We start from the raw sequence: 13,352 nt of genomic DNA on the forward strand, positions 1-13,352 counted from the left end.
ATCGATAAATGTTTCATCTTTGAAAGTTTTTCTACTACCACCAAAGTTATCGAATAATCATTAGATTTGACAACCACTCAATTAAATTCATTGATTTGTTGCTCTAGATTGAATTAGGAATAGACCCAAAGGTTGCAACAAATCTTTGTAACATTGAGTTTTCCATTTTTTTTTATTGGCATACATCGTTCCAATCCTCTTTAATGGTAATCTTATCAAAGTTTTTCTGATAGGTGACCATCACCCTTGAATGTCCATTGTTTCTTAACTCTTGGTAATCACCAACTACAATTCTCCATTCTTTCCTCAATTTCTAATTCGTGAAAGTGAAACTTATCACTCATGAATCATCCTTTCTCTGTGAGTATAATCTTTTTCAAATTCTCATCATTCTCTCATGATGCATGATTCACTTCATTAAGATCCCTACAGATTTAGAAATAACAAAACATGATATTTTGGAAAATTTTTGGATAAAGCGCCTGTTGCCAATTCTTCTCATCCTTCTTTTATTGGATGGAAAATTGAAAAACCACCAGCTTGTATAGCCATTTCTCTTGGCTTAGATATTTAACTTCTACAACAACACGTATTTAAGTGATTCATGGTATATTTTAATCACAAATTGATTGAATGGTAAGTAGCTCATCCACTTATTAATGGCATGTAGTAAAATTAGTATTTTCCATTCACATGTTGATAGAGTTTGTAGTTTCCCCTAAACTTTTGGAGATGAATGCAATTTAGTACCGTTGTTGTATTAAAACTGCCCGGTTCCTATTAAACTTGAATCTGTCTCAATCAAAAATTCTTCTTCAAAATTTGACAATTTAAGTATTAGAGGTCATGTCATTACTTTCTCGAGTCTTTCAAAAGTAATAGTTGTATCATAATTCAAACCTTCCCTTTTTAAAATTATTGTCAATGTTCCCACAATTGACACATAGTATCTAATAATCGTCGATAATACCTTGTTAATAAAAAAACCTTAACGGCTTCATCTTATTTGGTTTTATCCATGCTTCGATTGTTGTAATCTTGGACATATCTATTGTCACTCCCCTTTGTGAGATCACGTGCCCAAGGTAGTCAATTTCTAAACAAGCAAAAGCTAATTTTAAATACTTAAGCACAACATCCGTGATGTTGACCAAAAATCAATCTTAGATGTTTGGTATGATCATTTAAACTCTAATTATATATACGAATGTTATCAAAGAAGACCAAACAAAATTTCTAAGATGAGGTTTAAAAATTTAGTTCATTATTATTTGAAATGTCGATGGAGCATTGATTAACCCAAATGAAATCACCACAAACTCATAATTCCCTTCATGCATTTTAAAAGTTGTTTTACAAATATAATCTTCATTTATCCTTACTTGATGATAGCTCGATTGCAAATCTAGTTTAGAAAAAATACAGCTTCCATAAAGTTCGTCCATTAACTATTTAATCAAAGGAATAAATAACTTATCTTTAATGGTCTCTTCATTCAACCTATAGTCAATGCATAATCTCCAAGTTTGATCCTTCTTTTTGACAAATACTACCGTGATGAAAATGGACTATAACTTTTCCTTATTACCCCACATCAGAAATATCTTTAACCATGTTGTCCATTTCATCCTTAAAAAACCCAAAAATAAGTAAAGTCTTAAACTAGTTGTCTTTTGCTCATTCTTTTAAGTGTATCTGATGATCATACCTTCTAATTGGAGGTAAAGTTTTTGTCTCCAAAATTAAGTCTTCAAATTCATAGAATAGGTTCCTAAGCTAATTATCCACATATTTCTCATCTAAGAAAGCCATGATGAAGTACAATTATATATTGTTGACTTCTTCATCCTTGATACTAGGTACTACTACATATGCTCCTTTTTTAAGTACATTTTCAGCACGCTATCTTCCAACATGTATACCCTCTTTGTAGTATCACATTTTAGCTTCACCATTTCCCTCAAATTTCATCAATATTTTATTTGAAATTCTAACTTATACTATTAAAATTTGATAACCATTCCATTCCTAGAATGATATCATATTCTAGAATTGATATACTCTTGTATTTATAACGAACTCAACCCCTTGAGACGGCCATTTAAGACAAATACCTTCACTATTATTACTCATTAATTGATGTCCACTTGCCAAAGTCACCATTAGTTGTTCAACAGAAGTATTTACAAACTCACTATTTTGAAGTGCTCGTGGGTTCACAAAATTATGAGTGCTACCCGAATTTATCAGCACATACACATTGTTTTACCCACCGTACCCTTAACCTTCATGGTTTCAAAGCTTTGACCTCCTTCTATATTAAACAGATGTATTTTTTCTAAGACTTCTTCACTTTTGTATTCACTTACCTTCTCCAACTGTACTTCCCTTCACACAATTTAATTTCTCACTTTTCTAGATAATTAAAACATTGATTTAACTTTCTTTTCTCATCCATTATTTTTTTTTTCAAATTAGTCCTCTTAAAATTCTTTATTTTCTACATGTTTATGAATTACACCACTACTGCTAGATAGAAAAATACGTACCTAGTTTAAGTGAGCCTCCATAACTATTACTCTTATTGTCAAATGCACGTTGAGGTAGAAAGTGGACTTCCCTTATTAGATAACCCTTATTAGATAAGTAGTTTTTCGCGCTAATGAATCACAAAATCCATCCTGTAATTTTATTGGTCCTTTCCTACAACTTGTCCATGCCCATAATTTTTGACAAGGAAATTGATTTCTAAATTCTAATAGGATTAATTATTTTTCCTCTTAAGCCATTTACACCGCCTTTATGGAATATTCTTTGAGATGAGGAAGCTTATATAGATCATATCCAAGTATTTCTTACCATATTCCTTAACCAAATGCAGTTTACTTGAGATCCTTCCATTCATATAATGGATCATCAAATTCGCTTTGACAAATTTTTTAAGACCAATGTTTTTAATTATGTCAAAGTCATAGCTCGTCTAGGTAGTCTGTGTTTAGATTCGAGCTAAACCAACAACGAGCTTTCCAAGATAGGTGTACACATGCATACTCTAATTTGGACTTTCGATCTACTTGAAAAAACATCTCTTCTAGCCTAACGACAATAAAAGATGAATATCTCCACCTTCCCTGAGGACATGGGTTCGAACCCGTCAAGCGGCAAGTTTTGTATTTAATTAAATGGTTAATTAGATTTGTGGGCTATGTGCTTAACCCGTAGAAATTAGTTGAATTTTAGAGAAGAAGTGGAACCCAACGTTCTAAACAAAAGTTAATTCTTATATTACATCGGGTTCAGGTATCGGTCCGGGACCAAAATTTTTGGGCCACTTATATACCCAGTTTTTCGGGACAAATTATGATCCAATTCGAGATGGGTTACTCAATATCTAGAAATTTGCCATGCTTAACCATAAGATCTTTAATCCCCAACCTTATATAATTATATTTTTTATTGATAATTTTTTTTGTTATGCTTAAACTAATTAGTTTATAGTATGATTTTTTTTTTCAAAAACGCATTATATGTACCATATCTATATTTATATGGTTGCTGGATCATGCATTTGAGTAATGTTAAGTTACAAAATCAAATTGAGAGGAATTAATTAAGACTGGCTCAATTTCTTTCTAGGTCTCTAATTACTCTTGTTCTTAATGTTAAAATACTATATTATATATTTGGAGGTTGACTGTGTAATGTCTTGTTACATGCATCTATTCAGACGAGAACTCTGGACGGAGGTGGGATCGTAGCAAAGGATCTCATTTGGGATCTACCTCACAAAGAGAAAACATCAAAGTTTTGTGAACTAAGAATATAAATATTATAATATTTAATAAATTGAGATGTTCAAAATTTAAATATATAATACTTATTTAAAATAGAATTTATATTTATATTCTTAGCTAAATTTCATTAGATAAAAAATCGACAAGAAAACCATCTTTCATTTTATTGGGACGTCTTCACAATTATATATCTCGTTATAGGTACACCATTTTAATTAGATGTTAATGATACTTTTTTACTTTCTAAAAAATGAAACATTTATTTTATCAAAAACAGTTTTAAAAATTTGTCAATGTTTATGTTATAAAAGCAATAAACAAATTCTAAAAGTACCTTTTTATGATGTAAAAAAAATAAAATTTATTAAAACTAAGAAAAATAAGATACTCAAAATAGTTTTTATTTAATATCTATTAGGATTAGCATACCAATTGTAAAAGATGATCACAGTACTATCTTTAACTTAATTATTTTAAATATTAATTATTTATTATAAAATATTATTTGAACATTAAAAAGAACTATAACTTTTAATAAAAAAATACATATAAATTATAAAAACACTCAAATAATCGTGTATATATATATATAAAAAAAATCATACAAATAACTATCATTTAATTTATCATGCACACAGCATCTTTCACCCAAATAACATAATTAAACCAATCCTAGAAAAAATAGTCTAATTATAATTAGTATTTGAGTCATTTTTTTATTATCTAAAACTTGGAATCTTAAATCTGGTTAGGTTTAAATTATCAAAATTGTAGTGATTTGAGCTTTTTTACAAATAGACAAAATATAATCTTAGTTTAACGTGTATTTTCATTTTTTTTAATTAATTTGTTACATGTTTAAAGTTAATGATATGTTGAGATATTTTCAACATATTTATTTTTTAAATTAATTATTATTTTTGAAATTTACGCATTTTAATTTGTCGAAATTAGTTTATTGCTAAAAAAAAAATGTGTAGTCTTACGAAAGAAATAAAAAAATTATATTTATATTTCAAATAAATTTATTACAACATTACTTTATATGTACGGTTTATGATCAATTTGGACGTATTTATCTTTTAAATTGAGTATTTTTTCGCGATATACGGTTTGAATGACTTAAAAATGTGTAATGTGTTTAGACAATTGAAAATTTTAATTTTATTGTTATTTTGTTTTTATATATAGAATAAATTAATCAAAAAATAAAATATTAAATAATGAAAAGAAAGATGAACTTCATTCGTTTAAGAGATATTTTAAATGACTAAAATTGTAATAGTTAAAATTTTATATAACATAATTTAAAATTGAAGACCCATTTAATAAAAACGAAATAAATTCAAACCCCAATTAACAATTGGGTTCTAAAGAAGATATTCAGTAGGTAAGTGAATGGTTGTACCTATTGAATTCTAAAAAAAAATAATGAGTTGTACCTATTGAATTCTTATCCATCATTCACAGCTCACTCTCAAATAAACATATATATATATATATATGAGAAATGATTAGGTGAGGGAATTTGGTAAGGGAATTTGGTGAGGGAATGACTTGACATAATCTTATTCGCTGAAAAAATCAAATAATTTCTCTCTTTTCTCTCTCTCCTTCCACTTTTATATTTTTCAACCAATGAAGGTGATGTCACGTCATTCCCTCACCAAATTCCCTCATTCTATCACTCTTCTATATATATATATATAATATATATATATATATATATATATATATATATATATATATATATATATATATATATATATATATATATATATATATATATATATATATATATATATATATATATATATATATATATATATATATTATATATATATATATATATATATATATATATATATATATATATAATATATATATATATATATATATATATATATATATATATATATATATATATATATATATATATATATATATATATATATATATATATATATATATATATATATATATATATATATATATATATATATATATATATATATATATATATATATATATATATATATATATATATATATATATATATATAGAAAATTTTGATTAAGCCCCCACAACCATTACTAGAGTAGGGAAACTTATAATTGATCATAAAAGAGAGAAGTAAAGTTCGGAAAATGAAAGATTCACAAGAAACGGGATGAATACAAAGAAATTCAGTTTCAAGTTCACACAAGATTATTTCCATCATATTGATCATGATAACAATTTTATTTTGAATTTTACTTAAATTAAAATTAATTTGTTATTTAATACTCGAAGTATTGATTTCACTTAATATAGAGATGATTGAATTGTTCATTTAAAACTCAAATAAAATTATATTTAGATTAAAAAAATTAACAAAAAATTAATTTCATCATTTTCATCCTCCTCATCACCCATGCTAAGGTTGTTGACAATTTCATCTTTAAACCTGAACAAGTTTTTAACACATTAGTGTTTATAACCAATATTTTTATTAATTACTACTAAATATTTAATACTTTAATATATACATGTTATTATTTAAATATATTTTATAAATTAATTAACTAATTTTTTTTAATGTATAAGTAAAAAAATCACCAATCAACTTTTTAGTTATGATTAAATTTAGTAAAAAAATAATTAATTTATATAATATATTTAAATAATAATAAATTAATTATTTAGTTGTAATTAATAAAGATTTTTTTATTGGTATTAATATATATTTTTTAGTTACAAACTTTAATAAATTTAAATAATAATAATATTGTAACCTTCATTGGTTCCCTTGTAGCCTAGAACGTGTTTGGACGACACGTGACAATGCAGAAGACTTGAGATGACTCGAGATTCGATGCATTTCAACATCGGTCTACGTGACATATATCTTTTTAAAGAAAATATTATTTTTAAAGATTTTAAAAATATCTGGTTGCTTTTAACATTAATTATAAAAAATAATTAATTTTATTCAAATTTTAATAATTTGGAATCAAATAATAATTTGATTAAAAATCCAGTTTAAATTAATCAAATATAATTAATTTAAAAGATTATTTATTTTTAAAACAGAGTCGCCAAATTATTTTAGAAAAAATCAGTAAAATGTACGTATATAAACGTATTTATATTAGAGTTTCTATAAGAGGTTTGTTTTTTGGTTACGCTCGAGAAAGGGCTTTCGTGTTATGTCCTCTGCGTCCGTCAAAGAATGATTTTATTTTTTAAGTAAAAGTCTAGCTATCAAAAGATTTATTTATAACATTTATTTTCTTTTATTAGTAGTCTGGGGGTCGTAAACAAGAATAGGTTTACATTACGTAAATAATTATAAAAAATTATTTAAAAGGGCGTACATGCGATTTCGTTGATATAAGATTAAGTATAACGCCTGAAAAATATCAAAAAAGTATTAGAATTCAAAAAAATTAAATAGGGACTAGACCAAAATATTTATTTTGGAAATATTCCAAAAATATTTAAATATTATTTTCCGACCTTTTAGGATTATTTGAAAATGGATTAGGATTCGAAAATTACAAAAATAATTTTAGAATTTGAAAAGTGGAACGAAACAGGTCTTAGGACCAGAGTCCTAGGGCTTGGGTCCGTTTTTACCGATTTGGACTCGGACGGGTTCGACCTAGACCGATGTGGTCTAGATCCGTACTTGGGACACTCGGTCAAGGGACCAGAGGGTTTAGTCCTGGGTTTAGGAGGCTCAGTCCCGCACTCAAATTGTTTGGTCCTAGGTCTAGGAGATTTGGTCACAAGTCTAGTTTTCTCGGTCCCATATCAGACCTCTCGGCCCTAAGTTAGAATCCTCGGTCGGATTCCTCGGTCCTTGCTCAAGAATACCGGTACTAGGTCATCTAACTCAAGAACATCGATCCTTAGTCTCAGTCCTAGTCCTACAGGACTCAGTCATCAGGGACCGAGTGTTCTTCATTTGGTACGAAGAATTGCAAGTTTGTATTTTTTTTGATACAAATCATAAAATCACATCTGTAAGTTGCAATAAACTCATATGAATCATATGAATGTAAGGATCACAACCCCTAACCCTAAACACGATCAATCAAACTCTATAACAATTGATTTTTCAAAATCATTATAAGGGGAAATTTTGGAACTTTTGATTTATTTCATCTTATTGCCTAATTCTTGTCCCAACAACTTTGAAATGATGATTAAAGTCGAACACACCCAAAATAAGAACATCAATCAAGCTCTATAACAACTTTTAAAACTAAAATTCAAACTTATTTTTTAAATATTTTAGTTGGATCAAACATGATCGAAATGATTATTTTATGATTTGGAAATCATCCTAACATGTTTACAAACATGTTAGGCAACTATTTGAATCAAAATTCAAGTCAAAAAGCTCAAAAACACGAATTTCAAATTCTCCAGATTTTCAAATCAAATTTGGGTTTTTTCGATTTAGGTTGAATTGATCAAATTTCTTTCGACAGAAAGCTTATAAATCATCTAGGGATTGATTTCAAACAAAGAAAATACAAAATTGAGCCAGAGAAATGATCAACCCAATGAAACTTGAAAAAAAACAATTTTAAATCACAAATCGAATTACAGCATGTCTGGAAGCTTACCAACGATTGGAGAACACTCCAATGATGTGTAGGAAGCTTTCTAGAAGCCTGGATCGAAGCTTGGATCGCAGGAGTGAATTTAAAAAAAAAAATCAGTTCGTAGGAATTTTCAAGATCTTTGATTTAAGTTGTAATGATTGATGATTATTTGATCGATTAGAAGAAGAATGCCTAGGGAGTATTTATACTCAGCTAGGTCGGTTGTCAAAGCCTAATTCAACTTCGATTTGTCTATCAAAGTTCTATCCTTTAAATTCAATTTTGTCTTCGACAGTCTAGCTAGGGTATAGGATTTGACTTCAAACCGTAGGGGAATTGAAGGCGAGGAGAAGACGTGCACATGGTTAATTTTTGGAGGGATAATGGTGGTTGTAGGCGGAGATAAAGTTTCTGGAAGAAACGTCGGCGTCGATCGCGTTTCCGGTGATCCCCTACATCGGCAAAGAAGAAGGGTAAAATGACACAATTTCATTTAACTGAAACGTGGCATTTTAGCGTTCCGTACGCATCTGGGCGTTTTCGACTAACGGGGTTGACGTCCCGTTAGTTGATCTCCTATGGCCCCGGGCGCGCATTCACATGGTTACAACCGGCTACGCGGATGATTCTAGCGCGTAGCGTTCATCTGATGGATGTGGCTGATGTTGTAGTTAATTCTCTTAGCTTTGTCCACACTAGATCATTATAACCCTTTCTTTTATTTTCTTTCACCAAATATTCCACACAAAAAATATTTCTAATAAAAAATTATTTTTAATAATTTTATTTTAAGGTATTTTGGGTATTTATTTAAATATTTTAAACCATAAATTATACATAATTTATGTTTAAATTAATAATTAAATAATTTCAACTCCTTTTGGGGTTTAATTTGGGTAAAATAAATACAATATTTTAACCTCAAATTATTTTTAGATTTTTTTAATTAATTATTACAATAATTAACCATAATTTGAACTTTATTCTCTTTTGGGGTTATTTTAAATTTAAAAATTCAAAATATTATTTTATATTATTTATAAATTAGGGAATGTAAAATTTTTATGTTTAAAATTATGTATTTAAAAAAAACTATAATGTGTAATTCTAGTTAAAGAAAATATTAATTCTTGATAATTCTATTTTTTAAGTTAAATATTGAAGTTTAAAATAAGGTTTTGATGTCAATTATATTTTAGACCTAAGTATTGGTCATATTTAACTCAAAGTCAATTAAAAGTATATTTTAAATAAATGAAAATAAATCAATTTAAAAAATATAGAGGAAAAAACCAAGACTCTTGAGAAGATAGACCCAAAAAAACATGTTTCAATCACCATTAGAACAATACACTAAGAAAATGAAAAGTTCAATTTTAAAAACTCATAAATTATCAGGAAAATGTATATACATATATATGAACATTAATATACCATTTTAAATTGCACTTTTGTTTGGTTTGTTTTATATTAATGATTTTGAACTCGTCAATACTTTTACTTTAGATGCAAAAAATGATGATTTGGAACTAATTCTTAACAGTTATGATAAAGATTACTCTTATTCATTTGTGCTATAAAATAAATAATTAGTATAATCCATTTATTTTCATGCAATTGCAATTATATTTTTAGAAATTAATTACAGCAAGAAAGATCAGCAGGATTTATTTACAAACAGAAAAGAAAATAAAGTTAGTAAGTGGAAGAATTAGTGAGCAAATGAAGAGAAAAAAAAGAATTTCTTTTCACAAGCTTCCATAGAGAAGAAAGTTATTCGCAAATTACATTCCTCTATAAATTTTCACTTTAGTTGTAAGTTATTGTTTTGGATAAATAGTATTTTTCAGATTAACATTCTATAAATTTTAAAATTAATTTTGTTTTAATAAAATCGTGTCTAATTTTAGTTTTTTATATGAATAAATAAGTTTAAAATATTGTAAACATTAAAAATTTACATACCCAATTTATAAAATTGAAATGATTATTTTGATTTATTTTCGAATAAATTAAATTAAAATAATTAACTTAATTAAAAAATTAATTAGACTAATTATTGTGATAATTAAAATCTAATTAATTAATAAAAATGTCCCAAACAAATAAATTATGAAAACAGTTATTTTGAATAAATGTTTTACTTATTTTATCTTAAAATAATTTTAGAAAAAAAATTAAGGAATTAAAATAAAAAATGCATGGTACTCATTTCATCCCTAAAAATTATTTATTTAACCCTAAAATATAAAAATAATATTGATAAAATAAATTGGAAAAATATTTGTCATATTTATCATAATATTTTGTATATTTAAAAAGATCAAAATAAAAGCTAAAAGAGTAAAAAAAATCAATTTCAAACAAACTCTTAAAAATTAAAATAAAAAATAAATTAGTGATCCTGTGTGGCCGAAATTATGAAAAACAATTATAGCTAGAGTCGGGACCATCGGATGAACTCATAGGCCATCAGCGTAGCCTGTTGTAGCCGAATACGTGCGCTCCCGAGCTGCACAGGACCAACTAACGACTGTTAGCTGAAACGCTAACGGAGCGCCCGATCGCCAATAAAACGCAACAGAGCATTAACGGAATGCTTTGTAGTCGTCACGAACGCCTCAAAACAACGTCATTTTATCTGCTACCATCCTCTTCATCGCGAACATCGAGAGGATAAAGACGACAACCATCTTTGATTTTTCAAAGATTGAACTTCGTCGTTAGTCCACCATTCTAGTTGATTCAAAAGGTGAAATAATCACCCTACCACGATGATCATTTTTCCTACATTCATAGGCTTTGATCATGCCTATTTCGGCAAGTAGGATGTGAAGAATAGCCAAAACGCCATTAATGGCTTTTGGTTGATTCGATCCACTTAAAGCATCCACCGACTTCGAGAGGCTATAAATAGCCTCCCTAAACAAATCTGAAGCTAAGAGATCAACTCTCTAGCTTAAAATCAAAAGAAATTTGAAATTCGTCATTAAAGCTTCAAGCTTTCGGATTTTTTGAAATGTTTGCATAAGGCTCTAAAGCTTGGATCTAGACATCCCAAAAACTTTCCTAAAGTCTAATTAGGAGTGTTTTCTAATTCTTTGTATGTTTCCAATCATCCTTTAATTCATACTTCCAGTTTGAATTTGAATTTTTATATTTTAGTTTTCATAAACTTGTATGTTGTCTGGTTGTTGAATTTTAGGATTAGAATTCGATCATAGGATTATTTTCAAGCTTTCTATTTAGGTTAGAATCAATGAATCAATCTTAAACAAAAAAAATCAAATTTTAAATTTTAAAATTCAAAAATCGGGTTTGTTGTTCTTTGGCTAATCCTCAAGAAAACTGCCCATAAATCATACCAACATGATTGCAATGATGTTGGGAAACTATTTGAATCATGTTTGATCAAAATCAAAATTTTCAAAATAATTAAAAATGTTGAGTTTTTGAATTGGTCTAAACAAACAACTAATGTTCTTGTTTTAATACCAATCAAATATATGGAGTATAAGGGAGTTATTGGGTAGCTCCTTACACTTCGAAACAACTTTAAAACCAAAACCTGATTTTTGGGTACAAATTATTTTGAACAAATTAATCATCACCCAGGTCGATTAATACATTAGGGTGATATTCTAAATGTTCATGGGAGATTTGTGAAGCTACACAGTCCCTTGGGTTGAAGAATTCAAGCCTACATCAAAATTGAAAAACCTGCAATTTTGGTGTTCTTGAGGACCAAGAGGCTTGACCGAGAAATTAAACCTAGGACCGACATGTCCGATTGATGCTTTTTAACCTTGACCAAAAGGTTCGACCGATGTTCTTCATTTAGGACCGATGATTTTTACATCCGACCGAGAAATCTAGCCTAGGACCAGGATTCTCACACCCGACCGAGAACTGCTGAACCCAAGACCGATGACCTCCACTCAGGACCGAGAGGTCCGACCGAGAATTTTGATACTTAGCCGAGAATTCTAGCCTAGGACCGAGAGTCCTTAGCACTGAGACCGAGGCTTTTCATCCAGGACCAACAAGTCCGATGAAGATCTTAAGTCATAACCGAGTGACTCATAACCTATGATTGAGGGCTCTTATCCCTCAATCGATAAAATGAACCCATGACCTAGGACACTGATCCTAAGGCATGTTTGGTTCACTTTTCAAAATTCTAAAATTATTTTTGTAATTTTGTAACCTCAACCCATTTTCTAAAAATTCCAAAAAATTAGAAAATTATTTTAAAATATTTTTGGGATATTTCCACAAAAACATATGTTGACAAATGTCTATTTATGACTTATTTTAAGTTTTAATGTCTTTTAAATTGATGTTCTTCAAGTATTTTCCTCCCTAAGTTATCATCAACAACATGTACGAGCATTTAAATAATTGTTTTTACAATTTTTTAAATAACACACGAACATTATGCATGCATAGGACCAGAAGAATAATCGATAAAAATAAAATGTTATACAACAAATTTTCAAAAGCCAAATTTATAAGAAGAAATCGTTTTTAAAACGATTACGGATGATGAAGCGTGAAAGCTCTTTCCCGAGTATCAACAAACTACGAATAAAAGAAATTATGGTCATTACGTTTGTATATGTATGTCATTTTTATTTATTTTTAAAACTCAATTGGCGATTATTAATTATTTGAGTAATGATAGGGGGAGCAAAAGATTCGTAGCGAATGAGACAGCGAACAACGTGGAGTGCTGATTAGACTTGCTGACTCGATATATGTTTATTTTTTTTCTTTTATCTTAGTTAATAATTTTCTCTCTCTTTCCACTACTTACATTTTCTCTCTCCTTATTAAATAAGACACATTCAATAAAAAAATCAATTATTATTATTAAAAAACACTTAATAATTTAAAAAACACTTAACAATTTTTATTATTATAAATATTCTTTTTTAAATTATTTTATATGTCACTATAAACA

Source organism: Impatiens glandulifera, chromosome 7, assembly GCF_907164915.1.
Source record: "Impatiens glandulifera chromosome 7, dImpGla2.1, whole genome shotgun sequence".
NCBI lineage: Eukaryota > Viridiplantae > Streptophyta > Magnoliopsida > Ericales > Balsaminaceae > Impatiens > Impatiens glandulifera.